We start from the raw sequence: 13,852 nt of genomic DNA on the forward strand, positions 1-13,852 counted from the left end.
ACTTTCGTAGTTTAGGTTCTTGCACTGCGTGTAATAGTCTTACACTCAAATCAGACACCTTTTACATTGATCAGAGGCGTGTTGTTGTTTTTAAAATGTTTTTCATTATTCTTTACTCTAAAGTATATTGCATAGAAATTCGCATATGACACCTTATAATGAAAGTTTTTTCCACGTATTGTTACACGTGCGTTAACTATATAATTACGAATGCATAGAACAAGGGTGCTTATAATTATGTTTAAAAAATAACGTGATTGTCATTTGATGACGTGTAACAAATGCTTGGAATTTTAAACATTATAAGATTACGTTAAAGCATATCTCTTTTCTTTTATTGGTTTGCTAGGAAATTAAAAGAAGTTACCATGATCCTTACAGGTTGTCTGACAGATACAGGAAGTTACAAGAATAGTATTCTCATTACAAGGATAGTACTCTCAATCCTATGTCTCAGGTGGATTTTCTGTAAATCATCATCAACATTTAATTTGGTTATAACGTGGGTATAAACGACTGGTGTAAAATGGTATTACACAAATATATAGTTAGTTATGATTATCTAAAAATATCGCAAAAATATATGTTAACATAGAATGCACTCTGTACTACTCGAACTTAGGTACGATACTCAGTATTCACTGTCCGACTACCGACTGTCAAGCCAACACACGACGAATTAACACGGCAAACGAACGCAGTCGAACTAACACCGTCAACTACCCGATGCTTTATTAGGAACAAAGGTCTGAAATACAGAATGGACGACACAAGGACAGACAAAGCAATACAAATGGGGACAAAAACATGAAATGGATGAAAGGTGAATTTATATTTAAAAAATGAAGTTGAAATGGCCACTCGAGTAGTTAAATCTGGGTTTTTTTCAGAATTTTATCAAAATTTCATTATTTAAAATTTTACTTACTGTATTTACTAGTTCTTGTACTGTATTATGTCTTTGCTAGATAGATGTGTTTTTCCGACTGCGAAGGAATTTTGGTTTGTTAAGTCGTAATATTGGACTCTTCCGCGTTATTTATTGTTGTTGTTGCAACCAATTTTAGCGGCGTAGTAGCAGGGTTATAGCGTTTTCTCTTTCCCGAAAGTGGAAACCTATAATGATGGTGGAGTTAATTTAAAATTTATCTCATAATTGTTTCTTCGTCGGACGAAGAAGAAATGATTACTGAGGCAATGGAAAGAATAATAAGCGAACCCGAATACCGAACTAAAAGTTGTTAAAAAAAGTACTAATTTTGCTGTAGCCGCCAGCGTGAATAAAAGAGACGTTTCTACGGGAAAGAAGAACTGGACAAATTCAGGGGGAATACTTTCGACGTTAGAATAAACCCACCCAGCGAAGTGACGTTTACATCCCAGAAGAGGACCGTGTTCTACAGAGCATATACTGTAGAGAAAAAAAAATGAGATTTCTTCAAAAGAAGTCAGAAAATTGCCTTCAGCCCATCTGGAAGAATATAATTTACATCACTCAAAGCAAAAACTTAGCCACTGTGGAGGTGAGATTTCCATCAGAAGAGTTAGCCAGGCAACACTCAGCCTCTCCGCTCAAATTGGTTGCACTAGTACTCCTACCGACATACCTTGGGAGTTGTACCTCCAAGGTAAATGTAGGAGACATTCCACTGAAGATTGATATTGCTTTCTCATGGCCGCTATTGCACTGGGCTTGGGGGACAAAATAACCATCCTTTAGGCCACACAATAACTGCAACAAAATTGGCAGTGTCAACGACTCGAAATGCTGATTCAAGAGGCCGTTGCAGATTTAGAAAAGTTACCAGAGTCCATTTTAATCGGGAAAGACACCAGCCTAGGGGTCATGGTTGGGGTTCGAAGGCCGAGATGACCAAGTGTGACCAAAAAAGCCACATAAGGTCGGAATGTGCTCCAGTCTAAGTGTTTTACTTTTACTTTTTAGTAGATTTCGAGGGTGTCTCTGCTGTCACATCTCTTTTTGGAGCCTTAATGAATCACTCTTTGTCTGTGACATTCGTACTTTCCTCCCTGTTTGGGGTTGTTGAACCATGATTTGGGTTGCTGTTTCGGTACTTCTCTCTGGTTCATGTTGGTTGTCACATGTTTCATTATTTAGCACGGGGCAAGTTGCTTTCATGTGCCCCTTCACACCGCAGTGGTATCAGGTGAGTGGACGGCCCTCCACTACCACTCTTGATTACTTAACTTCTGGTAGCGGTACTTCTTCCATTATCACATTTAATTCTTGTTGGCTGGCTTTGATCAACGCATCCAATCCCTAACCCCGTCAATTCAACTTCTTAGTTCCTGTGACTTGCAATATTTTCATTTCTTCCGTTTCATAAGTTATGGTTGCTACTAGCCATGCTTCCTCTATTCCTGGCGGTACCCTGCCAACCCTGATTTTTGTGATTCTTTTGCCGCAGTAGGATGACAGGAGCACTCATTCCTGTGATCTCAGAGGTACAGTGGTGTGACTGAATGCCTCTTCTTCCGCTGTAAACCTTACTTCCACTGTGCCGTACTTTCTTTCACTGGTCTAGTAGGTGGTTATATCTTCTAGGTATTTTTCAATACCCTCCTTCGCTCTCCCAGTGGTCTTGCTGGATAAGGACATCGTTCTGTAGTACACTGTCCTCTCCTGGTACTATTGGTCACTTCCTCTGAAAGGGTCAGTCGTAGGCTTTCCCCCTCCTTCTGGAGAAGCTCCCTGTGCTACCTCTCGCACTTCCAATGTAGTTGTAGCTTTTGTCGCACGACTACCCGAGGCCGAAGCAAAACCACCGACGTGTTCTGGCGAACATCCCAGTTCAAAACTCTTTACCTCCAACTGGAGATATGAACGTTAATTAAAAATCAAGCCCATAGGCGATACCGCAACAACAGTTCAACTCTCAGCTTTACACTACTCGACAAACACCGTCACGCAGAGAGTTCTCTCAATTCTGATTTCTTGTAATAGGTTAATCTATCTCCAGTCACGTGGGAGTGTTCAGGATTCGCCCATAACATCTTCAGAGAGATGTGTGTGTGTGTGTGTATGTGCACGTGCGAATGCATGTATGCAATGGAAGTTGGTGATGATGTCCCAAATGGCGCACTGAAAAATTTCTAGATTCGAGATATATTTTTGAGAAGATTAATCTTAATCTTAGAGGTTATATTCTGCAGAACCTAAAAAATGATATAAATGGGGTGAATTGTAATGAAATTTAAGTTGTCCTGCTTGCAGGAAACACCACTTAACAATTCCTATGTTTTATTTGGATTTATGAGACCTCAGCAGCGACGAATGATTTTTTTAAATATGCTCTGTAACGAATCATATAATTTATTATAATATAAATTGTTGTCTGCTTTTTCTCGTAATATATTTGTCCCACATTAATTGAGGTAAAGCAGAAGAAGCAATGCATAAATAGTATTTAAGTCGATAATATATAATGAATCAATTTATTTTCTAAGGAGTTGTGTTGGTATTTGAATTCAGTTGAGCAGTTAAGTGTAAATCTCATGCAATCAGCACAATTATTCTACGCTTCTTTATTTTTGTTATTGATAGCAGACAATCAAATTTCTAGATTCGCGCTTCTTAAAGATCGGTGTTTTGGTTAAAATGGTATTATATTCTAAAAGGCGGCAAGCTGGAAGAAACGTTAGCACGCCGGGTAAAATGCTTAGCGGTAATTCGTCTGCCGCTACGTTCTGAGTTCAAATTCCGCCGAGGTCGACTTTGCCTTTCATCCTTTTGGGGTCGATTAAATATGTAACAGTTACACACTGGGGTCGATATAATCAACTTAATCCGTTGGTCTGTCCTTGTTGGTCCTCTCTGTGTGTAGCCCCTTGTGGGTAGTAAAGAAATAGGTATTTCGTCTGCCACTACGTCCTGAATTCAAATTCCGCCGAGGTCAACTTTGCCTCTCATCCATTCGGGGTGGATTAAATAGTAAGGAAATAGGTATTATATACCGAAATACTCAAGTAATGTGAAAATAGCGATAATCGCTTTATTTACTCATCACATCATATTCCCTTCCGTTAATCAGTGGACTCAGTGGCTCAAAGGTCATATGTATTATAACCAACAAATGATGCATCCATATACTACTTTATATGAAACATATCTGAGTAAAATTATCATAAATATGAAAATATTGGGCTGTCCGGAAAGTTGGTGCCGATTTATAGTAGCTTACCTTTCGACTTACCTTCCCAGACACCTCAATTTTGGGAAGAGGGTATTTTCAAGTTAAAGGAAGGATGGAGACGCATTGTGCCAGAAAATGGTTTATATTTGGTTGATTTAAAATGTAATGACAAGTATTTATTGACCTTTTTTTCATTTAATAATCGGCACGAACTATCCAGACAACCCAATACAAAACAATAGGTAATGATATATGAAATTCTACCAAATGAGATAAAAAGAAATCGACGGGAATGAAATTGAGGGCTACATACATACCCCACGAAGTAACTCTATGAGAGATGATATTCCAATGGTTTAGGCCAGCAGATATATAACTAGCAGGTGGTAAGCTATATTGAAAACTTTACCAAAGTTTCTTCAAAGAAATCAAGCTATTTCATAGAACAACAACATATTCCACGCAAAGTTTCAAAATGTATTCTCATAGTCTTAGAAACACAAATACATATAATTTGACAAGCATACATATTTAATATAAATATTAGTTCATATATATACGTGGGCGTGTCTGTGGGTGTACTTCAGTGCGTTTATATATATGCTTATATGTATGTATATATATATATATATATATAATATATATATATATATAATATATATATATATATATATATATATATAATATATATATATATATATATATATATATATATATATATATATATATTATATATATATATATATATATATATATTATATATATATATATATATGAGATTGTACATAGAGAGATATTTTCTGTGGTGTATATTCAATAATATTTATAAATCGCAATTTAGGATTGACCACGTACACAAGCTTCAAAAAGTTAACAGAAATATATTGTGTTGCTCTAACTCTGAGAACAGAATAAATGAATAAACACGAATGTCTTGAATTTCTCTTTGAAGATGGCTACGTTCTATAATTTCACAGACTTCGCATTTTGTAAATTACATTTTGGATAATATTGTTGTGATAAGAAACGTAAAAGAAAATAATTGTTCTGAAGTGAACGAAACGAAGAAGAAACAATCCATAAATAAGTTTACACATTATCGAGATCTAAGTAATTAGTACGTCTCTAAATATCATATTTCTTATATATTATATATAGTTAATCCAAACATGAGAACATAAAGAGAAAACACAGCGACGCGAGGACGTGGAACAAGTATAGTGTTATTGGACGCACAGGGAATGAACGAAAGAAGGAGGATTTAACGTCTCGAGCGGAGCTCTTCGTCAGAAACATAGAGAAAGGAAAGGAAGACGGAGAAAAAAAAATCGGCAACGATATATATATACTAGCAGTATCGCCCGGCGTTGCTCGGGTTTGTAAGGGAAATAACTATATAAGCATTTTTAGAGAGTTCCTTCCCTTATAAATTCGGGCTTTCTTAGCCATTTTTGTTTTGGTGTCTTCAATCCATGAAGTCGTTGTTCTAAAGAACGCTGGTTTCCTTCACAATGCATTACGACGTTGATTTCTTTACACTCCCTTCCCCACAGCTTCACGAGGGAGGGAAGGGGGAGAAGCAAAGAGGTGCAGCTGTGAGCGTGGACGCCAACTCCGCCGCCATCGACATACGATGCATTTTATGCATTAAAATGGAATAAAAAATGATGTTAAATTATTTTTAAAATGGTAGACTCATCGTTGACGCGCGCTAATAGTCAGATGGGCTCGATATGAATCACGACTATAAGATACCGAATTTGGTTAAACTGCACCGCAAAATGTGGGAGGAGTTAGGAATCTAAATCGAAGGGGACAGACACTCACACAACTAGAGTTTCATATATATATATATATATATATATATATATATATATATATATATATATATATATATATATATATATATATATATATATATATATATATATTATATATATATATATATATATATATATATATATTATATATATATATATATATATATATATATATATATATATATATATAATATATATATATATGGAGGCGCAATGGCCCAGTGGTTAGGGCAGAGGACTAGCGGTCGTAGGATCGCGGTTTCGATTCCCAGACCAGGCGTTGTGAGTGTTTATTGAGCGAAAACACCTAAAGCTCCAAGGGGCTCCGGCAGGGGATGGTGGCGTTCCCTGCTGTACTCTTTCGCTACAACTGTCTCTCATTCTTTCTTCCTTTGGCCTGCTCGCTTAGCCAGCGGGGTGGCGTCACTTGAAGGCTAAAACAATGCGAAGCGCATTGTGACCAGCGATGTGTAGCAACATCTGATAGCCTGGTCGGTCACGGTGATACATATATTTATATATATATATACTGATTCGTTTGATGAAAACCATGCAAAGAATGTGTGCGTGTGTGTGCGTGCACGCGTCTGTGTGTTCGTACGTATGTGCGATTTGTGTTCTTATGTGGATTTATAATACAAAAAGTTTTATTTTGAAATAAAAGTTACTCAATACATTTTCACGTGTACTTATTTATTTTGACAAGTTACTTCGATGTTACGACCTGTACTTTTCATTTCATTCTAGCTGTATATAGTCTCTGGCAAGGTTAAATTTTCATAGGGAATTCAAACTTTCTTGAATAATAAATATATCAGTTGTAGGTTCTGATGGGAAGATATTATAGAGGATTTATATTGACTAGTTTTGGATTTATATTCTTGTTCAGAATTCAACGATGCGTGTACAATCTCGGCAGCAGATTTTGGGGTTACTTTTTATGTGAAGAGGGACGTGAAAATGTCTATAGGCAGGTAAAAAAATTATTTGCTCATCAAAATCCTCACAAGGAGGTTAAGTTTGTTTAGGTTTGTTTGTTATATTTCGATACTAATGGGGGATGTAACCCGCCTGACTTGGGAGAGTCGCGGCTAATGTTCAAAGTTCAACCTAGCATACACTTCTTATAATGAGGTGTGTTTATTCTGGATTGTTTAAGCCATGAGATTTTAATGTTTCAGAAAAAATGTAAGCAAATGGAAAGTAAAGATGATCTGGAGATTTTTTGCGTTTTTGGCATTATATAAGTGATTTAACCTACTTCATTTTGGGAATTGTAGACTATTCTTCAGAGGTGAGTAAGACGTTTTCATTAGGTACATTTGTGTCAGCTTTAGTTCAAGGCTTTTGTTTGCTACAGAAAAGTCTGTTAACATGGCGATTTACAGTTCAAATGTATATAGAGAGGTGCGAAATTGATCATCATAGTATTTGATGACAATTTATAAAATTTTAAGTTAAAATGTATCCGGTATTTTTTTAAAGCATGCTAATTATTCTTCTGGGCTTTTGCTGTACCACTAGACTACGGGAATATATACATACAAGCACTTGTGGTGCGATCAAATATAGAGGCAAAGACCCGCACGCTTATATATATATATATTACATATGGGTCTTTGCGTCTATGTCTGGCCCCCGCCACAAATGCATGAGTGATTTTGTCCCTGTAATCCAGTGCTTCAGCAAAAGACCAGTAAAATATGTAGCAGGCTTCAAAAAGCCAGTACTCGGTTCAGTTCCTTTGACTAAAAGTTCTTCGAGGCTGTACCCCAGCGTGGATGCAGTCTAATGACTGAAGCAAATAAACATTATTCATACTTCTTCCTTTCAGATTCAAGCCTGGACTTTGGAAATGATGTCATAATATATTACAATTAAATTTAGAAGAATTCAGTGTATTATAACAATGGGTGTATATATTTATTGTGAAGGCGCATGGCTCAGTGTTTAGAACGTCGAGCTTACGATCGTGAGGCTGTGAGTTGGAATCCCGGACTGGGTTGCGTGTTGTGTTCTTGAGCAAGACACATTATTTCATGTTGCTCCAGTTCACTCAGCTGTAGAAATGAGTTGTGACGTCACAGGTGCCAAGTTGTATCGACCTTTGCCTTTCTTTTTTATAACACTGGTGGCATGGAGAGGGGAGGCCGGTATGCATGGACGAATGCTGGTCTTCCATGAAACAACCTTACCCGGATTTGTGCCTGGGAGGGTAACTTTCTAGGTGCAATCCCATGCTCAGTCATGACCGAAGGGGGTCTATCAGCACATATTTATAAATCGAGATCAAAACAAATATTAAAAAAATCACTGTCAGTTTAATCCCCAACATCCTTGCGAATATATATATATACGTTTGTAATCTATATCTATGCATTTATATTAGAATTTCTTTGTGAGTATTTTGCTTAAAAGTTGGATTACTTTTATTTCTACCGTACCTATTTAGTGTAAATCATCAATGGCAGTGCTTAGGTATTTTATAAGGATAGATTCTGGTAGTGGGTTGGGAAATAATATTAGAGTTATTGTCTAGTTCATGTTTAGCCATTTAAGAAAACGTTTGTTTTCAATTGTTTTAATGTTTGATGGTTTTGTTTGAAAGAAGTGATGAATTCGGAGGTTAGGTTAGGAATCTGAATCCTAAATATGAGAATGAGTATGCGCCACTGGTACAAAGTGGTCATAATTTGTGGTCAACTTGGTATGCATAAGCACACTCACAAATACAAATGTATGTATGTTTTCATACAAGCAAGCATGCAGACGTGTATTTACAAAGCTATGTACATACACATGTACATATAAAGTCATGGATTGATACGAATTTATTTAACCTTAATGCCATGAATTAATAATTTTTGTTAATTAGGGTCACGGTCTTTAATTCTGAGTGGAGGATGCACATTAAAATTGATATCTATGGTTTTCGATTGGTACACTTTTATATTACCTACAAAGGTGATGGTAAATTTGACGTCACATTTATGTTAACACGGATAATGTCATGCAGCAACAACTGCTGCAAGTTACTTTGTGTTGTTGATATGACTCCACCTATCCACAGCTATTTGCTCCTAAAATCAACTGAACTTAATTCTGTAAGATTGTGTATATAGCTATACACCTAGAACTATTCTGAAAAATATACACTTCATATTAGAGTATATGAAATGAAATATCTTAATGTAAGTTCACAATATATATGCTATATATTGAATTTAAACGATTCCTGGAGAGAGATGTTGCTGGATATTAGATAAAAGAGAAAATTTTCACACAACCTCATGTGATGTAGTTTGATTAGGCTTCACAGACGTTTTATTAGTTTTCTGTGTACTTCGTGACATTCAAATATCGGACACGCTCACTAAAGCAACTGATCCAGACGTAGATAAGGTCCATCTTTTGGCAAGTTACCACTACATCTGTAGACTCGCTATCAATTACAGGAACATTCCACATACTGGACATTTAAATGCCCGACAACTGGAATCATTTTCTAGTGACTGACTTAAAAACACCCTCTTTCACAGCTCATTGCCCTTACTGCCTTATCCTCTCTAAGCTTATGAATTTTAGCAGTAGAAAAGGTATCTTCTTTTAACGAGAACAACAACAGTCAAGGTGGGAATGATTTCCTCTCTTACCAGTGGGAGAACAATCCTCGTTGGAACACAAAACCATGGAACATTTGCAGCTCAAAATATCGAACAGTGTATCAAGTGAGTGTAGAAAAGCAATTTTTATTGATAAGTTTCCTTAACCAAGTTATGTGTGAACTGCTTTCCGCCAGAGTCCCATTAGCTTTAGATCAATTGTTCGGCACTGTGTGATCAGTGGCGGTTTGAATTGTGCATTAGCCTTTGTCCACTGGTGCAGAAGATGGGGTATTGTATCATGTGTGATTTCCGTATCTGTATAGTTCCTTGTGTTCTTTGAATTTTGTCCCCGAAGTAGTAACCTAAGTCTTAAAATGTCTCTCATTGTTGGAAGTTCTGATACAGGATTCTCTTTCCTTATGCCAGTTACCAAGCTCAAGCGGGATGATACCTGACTTATAGTCTTCAGCGTTGACATCTTGTGAATATCTGAAAAGAGTAAAAATTCATTTGACCAATTCATTTAACCAATTAAATGATAATATAAGAGTGATATTTTGAGTCCAATCAGTTTTACATATAAATTTTCAATTATTGCAAAGGAGTAGCCGTGTGGTAAGTAGCTTGCTTACTAACCACACGGTTCCGGGTTCATTCCCACTGCGTGGCAACTTGGCCAAGCCTCTTCTACTATAGCCTCGGGCTGACCAAAGCTGTGTGAGTGGATTTGGTAGAGGGAAACTAAAAGAAACGTATATATGTACGTATGTGTGCGTATATGATTGTGTGCTTGTATTTGCCCCACCCCCACATCGCTTGACAAAATAGTGGTGAGTTTACGTCCCCGTAACTTAGCGGTTCGGTAAATTATACCGATAGAATAAGTACTAGGCTTCCAAAGAATTTTCTCGACTATAGGTGGTGCTCCAGCATGGCCGCAGTGAAATGACGGAAACAAGTAAAATATAAAGATAAAATATAAGATATTGTTTCAAAACAACGCCATATTGAAAATTTAGGATAAAATTGATGTAGGCTACAGTTATAATCCATTTTGATATATATATATATATATAAAGTCTGCGAGTAAAAAAAAACACAATACTTTTACTACCAAATTACATTTTCAGTCAGTTATTTAAATTGACACACCCTAATATCTATGTTTGTATGTATGTATGCATGTATGTATGCATGTATGTATACATGTATGTATGGATCTCTCTCCCTCTCTCTCTTTCTCTCACTCTCCCTCTCTCTCTCTTTCTCTTTCTCTCTCTCACTCTCTCTAACGGTTTGCTTGTTGCACTTCCAAGTGCGAGAATGTGGCTTCAATTTGTAGAGCGTGTGATGCGTTGTATTCTTGAGCTAAACACTTTATCTCACCTTGCTATGCGTAGTGAATTCTAAAACGTTACATTAATAAGTTTCCCATTGCAAAAACACTTTTAAACGCTGTTCTGAAAACATGCACCATCCCAATACAAACAGGTAAAATACCTCAAATAATACCAACTTGCTGACAAACTAAAACTTGGCACCTACTTGAATTCTTTAAAAACTCATTCCTGAAAAGCAGACATGCTTAGTGAACAAATGTAATTACAAATTTAAAAAAACCGGACTGAAATCTGACATTGAACACTCACATTCTGAAAACAAAATTTTACATATTCCATAAATATCCAAAATGGAACCAACAACAACTAAACCAAGTCACATACTTGCTTCCCAATGTCATAACTACACTTTTTGCGAATGCCCATGGCATAAAGATGACACATCTAAATATACACACATAATTACAAAGATTTACTTGCAAGTATAATTTCTTAGAAATATCTTATGCCCAAATTTAATTTCCATAATAAATTTTCATCATATTTTGCAATACAAAACTAGATGTCATTAAAGAAAATTCAGTTTAAATTTTTAAAGCTATGACGTAAAAGTGACTATATAAAACCAAGTTGAACTCTAATGCGTCACAGTCCGATGATGGCTTAGCTGAACGAAACCACGAAGGGAATATACTATTCTTGTTACAGAACAATAAATTTGTACTCAAATAGATATATTGGTAATCCTTTTATTAAAATTAAAACAAACGTCAGTGTGTGCATGTGTGTTTGTGTGCGACTGTGTGTATCTGTGTGTGTGCGTGCGTGTACATACGTCAGTATATGAGCCTCAGTCCGTGTTTGTATATACTTAGATAAACTTAGATATGTTTCGACCAAAGATTGGTCCAGGCCATGTCTAACTTAATAGCACCTAATGATTAATAATTGAAATTTATGTTTTTTTCCGACTGACACTGAGTATCTCTCCGGCACAATACAGGTGAAACAAGGTATCCCTATCGAAATGTTTTCTTAAGTAGGACTTGTTTGAAGGTTTCACACGTACATGTTTGAATGTACTTCTGAAATGATTTCCTATGAATAATATTTATATTTAAATATCTTGCATTTCTTTGGCACCAGAACTATTAGATTAATATACAAATGTATCTGGATTTATCGATATATAGCCATATAAATTTATGATTGCCGAACTAATTAAAATTGAATGCAGAATCGATATTAATATATGAAATTATTTGTACTGTTTATGCTATATAATTAGTTTCATGGCCGTTTATCCCTTAGATATCTTTATAATTTAATTATTAGCAGGAACAATAGCAGCATGGAAAGCACAGTTTAAAACAAAATTCTTGCAATTTATGCGGGAAAATCTTTGAATATATGTGAGCGTATATATTTATGACAGCATATATATATATATATGTGGGGGGTGCGTGTGTATGTCTATGTGTATGTGTTTATACATGTGAGTGTATATATTTCTAACACTATTTGTGTATCTATAGATATATCTCTCTTCACTTATCTTTCTCTCACAACATTTTCTTCCATGTATATGTGTGTGTGTGCGGTTTGTTTGAATGTGCATGGAGACAGAAACTAAATAGGAGGAAAGGGATTCATATTCCAATAGGAAAGTAACGCTTTGTTATTTTAAATGTAAGGAAGAAAAATTTACTGACAACATCAATCCTGAAATGATTTTATAGCTTCAGCTAGAATAACGATTACGTATACATACAAAGACTGAATGAGTACGAAGGAAAGCATTTTATTTTCTGCTGGCATTAGTTGCGTAAAGATACTGACATTCATTGGTATGTAGAAAATGCAAAGACCTTTCTGTAGATACAATTGCACTATTTCCATGTAATATGTATTGAATGGAGACCATATTTCCTTAAAGGAAGAAATAAACCACACAAGAACGCAAAGTCACTGAGTTAGCTAAGGTACTTTTAGATTATCATCATTAAGTTTAATAGAAAAGCTGTCAAATTCCTTCATTTGAAATACAACACCTGAGCAGAAAGCGAATTGTTGATGAATTGCGATACACAGATGTAAATGTGTTACGAAGTTGTATGTATTCAGTTAAAAGTAAATACGTATACAACACCCCCACACGCACACATATATATATGTACAGGGTGATTCAAAAGTCTCCATACATAGGAAAGATCTATTATTTTATAAGAAACAGTTTATAAGATCCCCCTAGATCCCCTGATCTGACCCCTCTTGTTTTCCATCTTTGGGGGCAGTTGAAAGGCATGGAGTATCGCGGAACAATAAAAGACATAAATGATTACAAGGAACGGGCGTGTATACAAACACGTGCACACATACACAAATATAGGCCCCGCAGAACTAAACTCATCTGGTAATGCGGTGATAAGTAATGAGGCACATTCATGATGGCTACAAGATTTTAGGCCACCGTTGTTCCACGGAGCTCACGCCATGTTATTCCCATTTACTCTACTAAAATTTGATGACGCTAGTTGAGATTTTACGGATGGTACAGCTGAGAAGACATGCGTCAGTTGTTAAAGACCGTGTCGTTCAGTATGGTGCAACCACGACGAAGGATTATATACCAGGATTCTTGGCTGCCAGTATCTTGACTTTGGGGAAAATGGCATAACTCTGGGTCGAACGATGAGATAATCCGCTCTTCCTGCAGCCGGAAACTATAAGTTGGTTAAGTAGGTGTAGTTTTCTGCGGATATTGAGTCGATAATTGAGAGTTCCATGTAGGTAAGGAGGGACCCTTACTTACAAGCCATAACCTTTAATGTTGGGCAAGTTCCGACGGTCACGGTGTCCCTCGATGAAAGTGCTGTTGAAGGAAACAGATTTTTGTCCCCTCGCTACATCTGAAGGTTTGCATATGCTGTATA

Source organism: Octopus sinensis, linkage group LG2 (genome assembly GCF_006345805.1).
Source record: "Octopus sinensis linkage group LG2, ASM634580v1, whole genome shotgun sequence".
NCBI lineage: Eukaryota > Metazoa > Mollusca > Cephalopoda > Octopoda > Octopodidae > Octopus > Octopus sinensis.